This window comes from Carassius auratus, chromosome 40, assembly GCF_003368295.1.
Source record: "Carassius auratus strain Wakin chromosome 40, ASM336829v1, whole genome shotgun sequence".
Classification (NCBI taxonomy): Eukaryota; Metazoa; Chordata; class Actinopteri; order Cypriniformes; family Cyprinidae; genus Carassius; species Carassius auratus.
The window spans coordinates 3333829-3346948 of NC_039282.1; positions in this window are offsets into that span (position 1 = coordinate 3333829).

A 13120-nucleotide genomic window follows, 5' to 3' on the forward strand; every position below is an offset into this window, starting at 1 on the left:
ACAACCTTACGCCTGTTTCACACATACTCCGTCTGCAGTGCGTATGCGTTGCATATTTTTTTACGCACCCATGTTAACGGATTCCAGTTGCGTTTCAGGAGCGTTGCGTCTGTAGCAGTGCAGCGATCGTTTACGTACCGAGTAGTGAACTGCAAACGCGTCCTGTGTGAAAGCACATCGAGTCCGTGCTGCACCACACATAATGCACACGGACTGCGTACGCACTGCAGACGAAGTATGTGTGAAACAGGTGTGATCAGAGCCATAGCTGTATGTGTGAAACAGGCGTGAGGGCCGTAGCTGGGGTTAGCGGGGACCCGGTGAAGCTTGTACCAGTGGACCCTGTTTGAAATAGTTTAATTTGTATGTTCGTTTATTTTTATTTATATGTGCTATTTACACAATGTTTAAGTTTTTTTCAAGTTTGTAGGTGTCAAGGTACAGAAACTAAATAATTAAATGTAAAATAGCACTGGATAGTCTTCAATATAAAAATGAAATATACAATCAAACCTACATTTATTCAGACACCTTCAACATTTCTCACATTATTACAGTTTTGCTATATATATCAAAAAATTATATCTGGTGTCTGAATAATTTTTGGTTTGACTTAAAACTACAGAGTAATTCAGTCAAGAGCAGTGAGTGATTTTCTTTTATTTTCTTGGATTAACATTACAGTAGTTAGTAGCTAAATTAGGTGCGGTCACTTTAAGAGACGATGAACGCATCCAATGTAATACACCCATTTTTTTCCTCAACTGTTTACTTTCACTCAAGAAATAACTGACAGTTTTTTGAGCATAATTTCCAAGGCGGATATTTTGACATATTTTGTATGTATTTGTCGGCACAAGAGCAAAAATAAGCAAATTCGATGTTTTAAGTGTTTTGAGACGCCTTTCTCTGCGCGAGCCCTAAACACCAGAACACAGCGAGTACTGAATTGGGCTCCTTCACATCTTTTTGTTTTTCAAACTGCGATCTGTATTTGTTCGCTCAGGTGCAGGAGGGACTTCGAGGAGAACTTCGCAGAAGAGAGTTCGGTTCAGTGTCGCTGTCCATGATACGCGTCTCTCTCTCTCTCTCTCTCTCTCTCTCTCTCGTGCACACCGAACACGGCACGCGCTACTCTGTTCAGCTTTTCTGCGTCTTGTGTTTGGATGCTTTAATGTTTAAATCGACAAGCGGTAAAGCTTAAAAAACATGTGAAAAAGATCAGCTTTCGTGACGATGCGCAGCAGTGGCCCGTCAACTGTCCTGAGCATCTTTTTAGGCTGTCCTCAGCGAGTCAGTTATATAAAATATCAAGGTGAAAGTCATCATTGCTTGCTTAGTATAGACCCAGATCCCAACCCAACTTTGAGAATAGATTAACGGTGATATTTTTTTTTTATCGCCCGATAAGAGTCTCACGTCAACACAGCATGTTAACGCCGATAACGGCCCACCACTAGTTTTGACTGAGAGGGAGTGTCAGCCACATTAAAAAAGTTAAAAGCCTAAGTCATTTGTGGATTAATGCGTATTGGAGACGCGAAACGTTCAAAACAATTCAGTTCGATTTGGTGAACTGGATATAAAAAGATCCGGTTACATCGAATGATTCGTTCATGAACCGGATATCACAAACTGCTTTGTTTTGAACTCTCTCACAACAGACACGGAAGAGAAGACAATGCTAAATAAAGTCATAGTTTTTGCTATCTTTGGACCAAAATGTATTTTCGATGCTTCAAAAAATTCTAACTGACCCTCTGATGTCACATGGACTACTTTGATGATGTTTTTCTTACCTTTCTGGACATGGACAGTAGACCGTACACACAGCTTCAATGGAGGGACTGAGAGCTCTCGGACTAAATCTAAAATATCTTAAACTGTGTTCAGAAGATAAATGGAGGTCTTACTGGTTTGGAACAACATGAGGGTGAGTTATTAAAGACATTATTTTGCTATCTGGGTGAACTATCCCTTTAAGATATCAGCACAATAACACAAAGAAAATTGTCTAATTATTTTTCCATAAAAATCCCTGAAAATATTGAGATACATTTTTTTTTTCAATATCACACACCTCACCCGGAGACATAAAGTTGCTTTTCAGAATAAAGGAAAGGAAAGGATGTGACATGTGGCCAGGTATGCCCCAGTTAGTGGTGGAAATTATGATTCTTTCTAGAGATTCGTTCATTTTCAGTTCGTTCACCAAAATTATTAGTTCAGAATCATTCAATGATTCGTTCAGTTATCATTTCTTCGTATTACACAAAATATGCCAACAGGTGGCAAAAAAAAGAGTGTATGTGTTATGTCTTTAGTCAACGAACGTATTCACTTGTCACAAAAACTGATCTGGCTTTATTAAAATGTGTGTATAATCGCATTCAATATATAAAGTCTAATTAAGTTGTTTAGATGAACAAAGTGCAAGGTTTTTTGCCTAATTAGCATTTTAATTGTTTGGTCAGACGGTTTGTACTGTATATTATATTCACATTCATAAATCGGGGATTAAACGTGGAGTTCCTAAATATCAAAACAAGCGCATGTGCACAGTACAGTAACTATAACTGCGCTTTGCATTTTTGCGAGATTGACACGCTAAATGGCAGACTAACCCGTTTTACTCTCATTCATTACGTTCACGAACGAGAAAAGCTATGTAACAGTTCATTTCATTCACGAACGACATGTATCCATTCATCCAGCTCATTCATGAATGACAAGTTTCAGTTCAGTCATTTCATTCACGAAAGAGATCATTCAACTCGTGCAAGAGCGACATGGGTATCAGTTCAGTCATTTCGTTCACAAACGATAAGATCTCTAGATCTAGTTCAGACTCATATGAAACTCGTTCATTGAATGGCGTATTCGTTCACTACATTCAACAAATCAAATACTCTGTCACATCTCATACTCGAAGGCTATTGGCTCGAGGTTGAGTAATTCTTTGACAGGATGAAATGGTTTAGTTACCCGGTTCACCGAGCTGCGCATGCGCTACTAATAGCGCGCGCTGCTGTGGAGGGAGGAACTACACTGAACGAGAAATATGAGTCAGTGGATTACGTGAACGAGAACGATTCGTTCACCTAAAAGATTCGTTCAAAAAGAACGATTCGTTCACGAACGACACATCACTAGCCCCAGTGCACCAGGAGCAGTGGGCAGCTGATGGTGTGGTGTCTGGGGAGCAGCTGGGGGTCCGGTGTCCTGCTCAAGGGTCTCTCCTCAGTCGTGGTGTTGAGAGCGCTGGTCATTCACTCCACAGACCTAGAATCCCTGCCGGACCTGAGGCTCAAATCTGTGACCTTTGGGTTACAAGTCAGATGCTCTAACATTAGGCCACAACTGCCCTGAAAGCTGCCAGTTGTAAACAGGCATGTGTGTATTTTTCACTCTCATGAATGGAGAAAAACCGGTTTCATTTGTTCCTGAAGTGGATCTTGTTGAACTGGTTCTGAAGAGAAAAACCCCACTATCACTATTATTATTCAGTTCTATGAAGCTCCATGTGTTTCATAACTGTGATTTATTGTCTAATGCTGAAAGGTATGTTAACAAACTGCTTCTTTACCGGTCAGCGACAGTGAGAACATATTCATCAGGGCCGCTGCTGGCCAAATGGGTGCCCTAAGCAGAATTGTATTGTTGTGCCCCCCTTCCTCAACTATGATGATGGAAAAAAAACACCTACTCTAGGGTTGAAAATAGAACTTTAATCAAATAAAAAAAGTAAATGAATAAATTGTATCATTTACCTATGGCTATAACTTTATTATGACCAGTGGTGTCAAAAATATTGGCATTCATTACTCAAGTAGAAGTATAGATACTAGGGTTTAAAAAGACTTTTGTAGAGGTTGAAATATCAACTCAAGCTTTTTACTCAAGTTAAAGTGTAAAAGTACTGGTTTAAAAAACTACTTAAAGTATAAAAGTAAAAGTAATGTAAGGGAAAAAATGCCATTAAGAACAAAAGCTTGGGCCGCGCCACAGGGGCCTATTGTGTACTACCCCACCTCCTCATAAAAAAAAAAACATTTTTCTAAAGGCCATAGGCCATAATGACTATAATTTTATATTAAAATGTTCATGTTGAAAAATTTTTAGTACAATGCAAATACATTAAAGAGCTAGAGATATGATGACTAGTTGCCAATAAATATTATTATGGTGCAAAAAGTCAAACTTCAGAGGCATGTCATTTAGAGGCAACATTTAATGGAATGTAAATGCACATCCATGATTAGCTGCAGGAATCTGTGAGGGCAATGGACAAGAACATTGGTGTAGGCTTAGTAACAATTAAACTTGTATGGTTGTCTATATACAATAAACATGATAGTGCTGTCAAAATGAATGATTAATCCAAGTGATTAATCAAAAATAAAAAATGAAAAATAACTCCTGATACCTTCTTGATTTATAGCTTCTTGTATTCACTACATATGTCTGCTATATCCAGTGTTCGGGGGGTAACGAGTTACAAAGTTGGTAAAGCCTAGTTATCACAACATTGTCAATCGCGTCATCAATCGCAAACTATAATTTATTAAAACATCTCGCTACCAAACTACCTACAGTAGCTTAATTTGTGGAGGACGAAGAGAAAGCACCCATTTGGTAAATGAGCCAGTGAGAAATAATAACTTTTAAGTAGGATCCAGTGCCTTTTCGATACTTTTAAAATGGTAGCGGCGCCTAAACGGTGCCTGAACCGATACTTAAAAAAAAAAAAAAACTATGGATAACTTTAAAGAACATTACAAATATTTAAAATAAATCCATAGCTTTCACCTTGGATGCTCTCATTTCCCAAGTTGTGCTTCCCTTAATCTAAGGCTAATAAATGTATTTCACAATCTGGGTCATTATTTAATACAAAACCACATATAATGTTTCTACTGTATCTCTGTCACTCACTCTGATATTTAGTTAAGATGAGTGCTGTCTGTCACTGTCTTTAATCAGTTCTGTGAATTACTGTATGCTCATTCTTTATAAAGTAGCAACAATGTCGTTTGTTAAGTACAGTACTGTGCAAAAGTCTTATGGAAAATCATTTTTTTTTGTATTTTCACCCCAAAAAAGGGTTTTAAGTCATTTATTTATATATTTTGCGGTAGTGTGTCCGTAGGAAATATCAGTTTGCCATTAATTTTAATAATAATCTAGTGAGATTTTGAATGCACAAGCAGTTTGACAATGGCAAAATGAATGTTTGGAAATGTAAACTGATTTTTTCTACTGACACACTACAGCAAAATATATAGCAAATACCCGGACACCAGTGAAAATACGTGCTTAAGACTTTTGCACAGTAGTGTATGTATAAAGTACGTATGATTAAATTTATTTAAATAAGTGTAATTAAAGTATGTGTTCGTTTATATGTGTTAAGGGATAGATTTTCACTGGAGGAAACAGCTGTGGTGTGATGAGCCGTGAACCGAGCGAAAACTTTAGGCTACTGTAAATGAGAAAGCGACTGCTTCTTCGTGACCTTTTGTAAACTGTATTTATGACAAAGAACTGCACAGATACGGATTCTAACAATCTATCAATAAACACACCTTGTGTCCTCCGTCTCTGTTTGAGCTCACGCTGCTCCGCCGCGATCTGCGGATTGAAGAGCGCGCTGAAAGACGGAGAGGAGACCGGTCTGACGCCGGTTTCATATGAAATTTAAGCGGACTGACTCTGAGGAGATCGGATACCGGTTCCATACCCAACCCTACTTTTAAGAAATATATTTTTGATAAACGAACCCAAAACTTGCTATGTCCTTGCTGGATTGTGTCGTGCAGGTGCGATGGATCGTAGGTAACTTTTGACGCTCTGATCGTTTTCCCCACTGTTGGTCTGCAGTGGCACCAAGTGATGCCGCTTCCTCCTCAGTGTCCCTTGAGGCACCTGGATGATATAAGAGCGAGGGGTGTTGTGTGTAGATAGCACAGTGCCCTGGACTCGTGCATCGGTGATCCACACATCCTCCCCAGGTACTAGTGGCTCTAGATTTCTTGCGCCGTGTCTCTTGTTGAAGAATTTTGCGTCGTTCCCCCTCTTTTCCCTTTCTTTGGCCTCCAGCACGTTGTAATCGGGCAGAACTGGATTCAGCAGGGTTGGGAGGGCAGGAACTGTAGTGCGGAGGCGCCGCCCCATCAACAGCTCGGCTTTGCTATAGCCGTTCTGTAGAGGGGTTGCTCTGTAGGCCAGCAAAGCAAGGTATGGGTCTGATGCCTTTGTTAGCAGGTTTTTCACAGTTTGTACAGCGCGTTCTGCCTCCCCATTGCTTTGGGGAAACCTGGGGCTGCTTGTGATGTGCACAAAGCCATAGTCTGCTGCAAAGGCTTTAAAGTGGCTACCAGAGAACTGGGGGCCATTGTCACTTTTAAGGAATTCACAAATCCCATGACGAGAAAATATGGATTTTAGGTGCACCACCACATCTGTGGACCTTGTGGGTTACAGCAGGGCAATTTCCACATACCTTGAGAAAAAATCTACTACTAGTAGATAGGTCTTGCCTTTCAGTATGAACAGGTCAGCTCCCAAAGTTTGCCAAGGCCTGTCCGGCATCTCCGTTGGTATCAACGGCTCTTTGACGTTCTTTCTCTCCTGAATGCAGGTTCTACATTTCAGTACCATGTCATCCAGCTGGCTACTGAGCCCTGGCCACCATGCTGTCTGTTTAGCCCGGCCTCTACATTTTGTCACCCCCAGGTGTCCCTCATGTAGTCTCTGCAGCACATCCCCTTGCAAGGCGAATGGGATGACAAGCCTTGTGCCCCGCAGCAGCAGTACATCATGCACAGTCAGCACTCCTCTATCAGGCCAGTAATGTCTCAGCGCTCCCTGCAATTGGCTTTTGTCAGGCCAGCCGTCTATGCAGTACTCCATCAGTGCAGAGCATGTGCTGTCTGCCTTTAGGTGCTCTCGTAAGCTGCTCAGATAATCTTCACTGACAGGAATGTTGTTGATGACAGAGTCTACATAGATGTTGGTGTCCTCTAATAGGCTTGTATCTGTGTGTGCTCTTGCGGTTCTTAGAGGAGCTGATTCAATCACTGCACTGCCCTGCAGTGATTGAATCGAAATTTCATTTCGAAACCAACAAGCTTTTCTGGCAGATGTGATCCAGACCTGAGACCCAGAGAGAGAAAACCTTTACCAGTGCTCTTTGACATTCTCGAAGGGCGAGCATGTACCAGCACAGCTACATTCTTAGCGAATGATGTCAGAATTATTTTTATTATTATTATTCTATTTTTGTTTTTGTTTTGATAAAGACAAATGCTGTCTTCTTGTTTGAAACCTTAAATAGGTGTGTAGGAGTGCTGTGTGGCCACTGACATGCTGATAATAAACATCTGTTCTTTTAGTAGACAATCCTTTATTACCTCCCAGAAATTTGTAAGATCAAAGCAGAGTACTGTGCGTTGTAACATTAGTGTAAGGAAGTGCTTTTTTGTTTTAGTTTTCATTCAGTGATTGAGGAATGACTCTGCTTTCTCCACTAACAATTGCAAGGCAACTATTGTAAATATTTATCTTCTAACAGTGCAATATGTTTATTATACTTGCCAGGGCTGTATACAGAATTCCTAAAAGAATTTGCAGATTTCCTCTCAGACCTTCTAGTTACAGTTGATAAGGCGCTAATCATGAGAGATTTTAATATTCACGTTGATAATGCAAATGATACATTAGGACTTGCGTTTACTGACCTAATAAACTCCTTTGGAGTCAAGCAAAGTGTCACCGGGCCCACTCATCATTTTAATCATATACTAGATTTAATTATATCGCATGGAATCGATCTTACTGCTATAGATATTGTTGTATTACAGACCATTTCCTTGTATCGTGCATGCTGCGTATAACTGATATTAACTATATGTCGCAGCGATACCGTCTGGGCAGAACTATTGTTCCAGCCACCAAAGAAAGATTCGCAAATAACCTGCCTGATCTATCTCAACTGCTATTTGTACCCAAAAATACACATGAATTAGACGAAATTACTGACAACATGGGCACTATTTTCTCTAATACATTAGAAGCTGTTGCCCCAATCAAATTGAAAAAAGTTAGAGAAAAACGTACTGTACCATGGTATAACAGCAATACTCTCTCAAGAAAGTAACTCGTAGTCTTGAACGCAAATGGAGAAAAACTAACTTTTAGAATCGCATGGAAAAACAGTATGTCCAGCTATAGACAGGCTCTAAAAACTGCTAGGGCAGAGCATACACACAAACTCATTGAAAATAACCAAAACAATCCAAGGTTTTTATTTAGCACAGTGGCTAAGTTAACAAATTACCAGACGCCACCTGATTCAAATATTCCACCAACGTTTAATAGTAATGACTTTATGAATTTCTTCACTGATAAAATAGATAACATTAGAAATACAATAGCGAATGTAGATTCTACAACATCTAACACTTCAGTTTCATCCATCGTACCCAAAGATAAACTGCAGTGCTATACAACCATAGGACAGGAAGAGCTAAATAAACTTATCACTGTATCTAAACCAACAACATGTTTATTAGATCCTGTACCCACTAAATTACTGAAAGAGCTGTTACCTGTAGCCGAAGAACCGCTTCTCAATATCATAAACTCGTCGTTATCTTTAGGACACGTCCCAAAACCATTCAAGCTGGCAGTTATCAAGCCTCTTATTAAGAAACCAAAACTAGATCCTAGTGTACTGGCAAATTATAGGCCTATTTCAAATCTTCCATTTATGTCTAAAATTTTAGAAAAAGTTGTGTCTGCTCAATTGAGCACCTTCCTGCATAAAAATGATCTGTATGAAGAATTTCAGTCAGGTTTTAGGCCCCACCATAGCACAGAAACTGCACTTGTTAAAATTACAAATGACCTGCTCCTTGCGTCAGACCAAGGCTGCATCTCATTTCTAGTCTTACTTGATCTTAGTGCTGCGTTCGACACCATAGATCATGACATACTCATAGATTGATTACAAAACTATACAGGTATTCAAGGGCAGGCTCTAAGATGGTTTAGATCCTACCTGTCCGATCGCTACCATTTTGTTTACTTAAATGGGGAGTCATCTCATTTATCATCAGTAAAATATGGAGTGCCACAAGGATCCGTCCTAGGTCCCCTTCTATTTTCAATATATATGTTGCCCCTTGGTAATATTATTAGAAAATACGGAATTAGCTTCCACTGTTATGCTGATGATACTCAGCTATATATCTCAACGAGACCAGATGAAACTTCCCAATTATCTAAGCTAACAGAGTGTGTTAAAAATGTAAAAGATTGGATGACACACAATTTTCTCCAATTAAATTCGGATAAGACAGAGATACTAATTATTGGACCAAAAAACACTACACAGAATCTTGTAGATTACAATCTGCAACTAGACGGATGTACTGTTACTTCCTCTACAGTCAGAAATCTGGGTGTTATATTAGACAGCAATTTGTCTTTTGAAAATCATATTTCCAATGTTACAAAAACTGCATTCTTCCATCTTAGAAACATTGCCAAGCTACGAAACATGTTATCTGTTTCTGATGCAGAAAAGCTAGTTCATGCATTCATGACCTCTAGACTGGACTATTGTAATGCACTTCTAGGTGGTTGTCCTGCTTCATCAATAAACAAGCTATAGGTAGTCCAAAATGCAGCAGCTAGAGTCCTTACGAGGTCAAGAAAATATGATCATATTACCCCAATTTTACAGTCTCTGCACTGGCTACCTATTAAGTTCTGTATCAGTTACAAATTATCATTACTTACCTATAAGGCCCTAAATGGTTTAGCTCCAGCGTACCTAACTAGCCTTCTACCACGCTACAACCCATCACGCACCCTAAGGTCACAAAACGCTGGACTTTTGGTCGTTCTTAGGATAGCAAAGTCCACTAAAGGAGGTAGAGCTTTCTCACATTTGGCTCCCAAACTCTGGAATAGCCTTCCTGATAATGTTCGGGGTTCAGACACACTCTCTCTGTTTAAATCTAGATTAAAAACACATCTCTTTCGCCAAGCATTCGAATAATGTATCTTTTTAATTGTGAGTGTAGTTGCATCTGATCAAAGGTGCATTTTTATTCATTAGCTTGGGTTAAACTAATTTTACTTTGTTGGATCAGCAGCTATGCTAATGATGTCTGTATTTTGTTTCTATGTTTCGCCACGGGATTTACATCCCGTGGTAACTAGGATTTAAACAAGCTCCAGTCTGGATCCAGAACACCTGAGAAGAGATGATGCTGACCCTCAGAGGACCTCAGATGATGCTAACCCTGAATCAACAAACAGAACTAACAATTATTGCTAAATGTGTGACTGAATCATATAATAACTTAATTAATAATACTGATAGTTCATCGTCTAGCTGACTACGTCTTGTATTATTATTATTAGGGGTTCAAGCACGCAGTGCTGAAACCCTATTGTAATTGTTAGGATTTTTATTATTAGGGGTTCAAGCACGCAGTGCTGAAACCCTCTTGTAATTGTTAGGATTTTTATTATTATTATTATTCTTCCGCCCTAGAACTGAACGTGCAGCCCAAACCGTAAGGCCTAGAGAGCTGAAATTTGGACAGATCGTAGAGCTCATTTTGGGGAGAACTTATCAAAGTCTTAGCCCAATCGGCCTAACGGGGGCGCTACAGCGCAAAAAACTAAAATTTTGGACATTTTTGGCCGCAGATCGTAAACCGTTAGCCGTAGACTCAAAAACAAGGCATCGTTGCAATCCTTGGGTTAGCCCGAACAAAAGTGCACAGCTGCATTTTTTGCTCTACGACGCACCGTTTTCTCGCAAAATCGAGCTATATCCGAAACCTACTTTTGCGAACTAGTCTTAGGATTTTTAACCAATCGGAATCAAACCACTTCAGAAATATTCCCTGGACACTCAATATCAATAATTATCAAAAAAAAAGTTGAAATTTCAATTCTTACGCGAAACAGTACACCAAAAAGCGTCTATGCTAACGTTAGCCAAATGCTATTTTAGCTATAACTCTTGAACGGAATGAGATATCTTCACCAAACTTGGTACACATATGTATGAGCTCAATCTTTGGTCATACAAAAAAAATTGCGCATCTCTGCCACTTGGGGGCGCTATAAGATCGAAAAAACACATAAATGGCTATAACTAGGCAACCGTTGGCTCGATCGACTTGAAAATCGGTATGCAGTGTCTTGGTCTGAGGGGGCACAAGTACCTATGAGGACATTTGCATATCTCAAAAAAACATGGCCGCCATTGGCCAAACAATTTTAAGCACCTATTTGAAAGGGTTAACGGATGTTGATTGGAACAAAACTCGCTGGGTACGTTCAACTCATGAACCTTAAGGTCTGTAAGAATTTTGAAAGAAATCGGCCACTAGTTGGCGCTAACGAGTTTTATGGCTCTGTAATCACGTGGTGTTTCACATATCAACGAAATATGCATATCATTTGATAGATCTCCTCATAATGCACAACTTTGCCTCAAGAACCATTGCTGTCAATCAAATTGTTCAAATGTTATTCACAAATATGTTAAAAACCTACTTTTACGAACTAGTCCTAGGTTTTTTGTCCGATTGGAACCAAACCACTGCAGTAATATTCTGTGGACTCTCTAGATCAATAATTATCAAAAAAATGTTGAATTTTGTCCTTTGGTTAGCTGTAAAGGGGTAATTTAGTAAAAGGGGTGTGGCCAAACATACCCCAAAGCCTATAAAACCTAAACGAAAACTCAAAACTTTATGAAACTTCGTGGAATCATGTATCAGGTGACTCTTAACAAGCATGCAAAGTTTCATGGAGATCGGATCATAGGTGGCGCTATAACAGTTGAAAAAGCCTCAAAAACAAACATTTTCAATAGAAAATGATCACAATTTGTAGGACATGTTCATACATTCACACAAACACTAGATCTTCATATCATATGATAGATCTCCTCTTTGTGAACAACTTTGCCTCAAGGAGCGAAGATGTCAATCAAATCGTTCAATTGTTATTCACAAATATGTTAAAAACTTACTTTTGCGAACTAGTCCCAGATTTTTTACCCGATCGAAACCAAACCACTGCAGTAATTTTCTCTGGACTCTCTAGATCAATAATTATCAAAAAAATGTTGAATTTTGTCCTTTGGTTAGCTTTAACTGGCTAAATTAGAAAAGGGGCGTGACCAAAATACCCAAAAGCATATAAAACCTAAACGAAAACTCAAAACTTTATGAAACTTGGTGAAAACATGTAACAGGTGACTCTTAACAAGCATGCAAATTTTCATGGAGATCGGACCACAGGTGGCGCTATGACAGTAGAAAAGGTCTCAAAACATAAGATTGATATGGTAAATGGCCTCAAATTGTCTGAAAATGCTCATATATTCACATAAACACTAGATCTTCATATCATATGATAGATCTCCTCATTCTGAACAACTTTTGGGACCAATGTTGTCAATAAAGCTGTTAATTAAATATTGAAGATTATTTAAAAAAGTTACTTTGGCAAAGTAGTCCAAGGCTTTAAGCTGAAAATCAATAAAACCACTGAAGTACAATTCTCTAGACTCTGAAGGTCAATAATAATGAAAAACATGTTGAAAAATTGCATTTGGACAACTATAAACCAGTGATTGTATAATATGTTCTTTTCACAGTGTACACAAAGGCCTATTTATACAAACAGAAAGCCCGCAAACTATCAAAACTGTGTAAAATAAAGCCTAATTTCATTCTAAACAAGCATGCAAAATTTAAGAGAGATTGGGCAAAAAACTTAACACTATAACAGTTATGTTTAAAAACAGTGTTGTTTGAGTAAATGCAACCACTAGATGGCAGCGGAAGACCACTAATGGGCTCATTCAGCAAATTGAAACAGTACTTTTGAGAAGATTTATGAATTCATGCCTAAACAATAAAAAAACAAAACACTGTTACAACATTTTAAATCTCACTGAGTTAAAGTTTTCCATTTTGTTCATACAGACTTACCAGTTTTTAAAATTTTGCCACATTATGATTACAGTGAAACCTGAAAATGACATCCAAACTCTTAAAACTAGTTTAATCATTTAATTTCA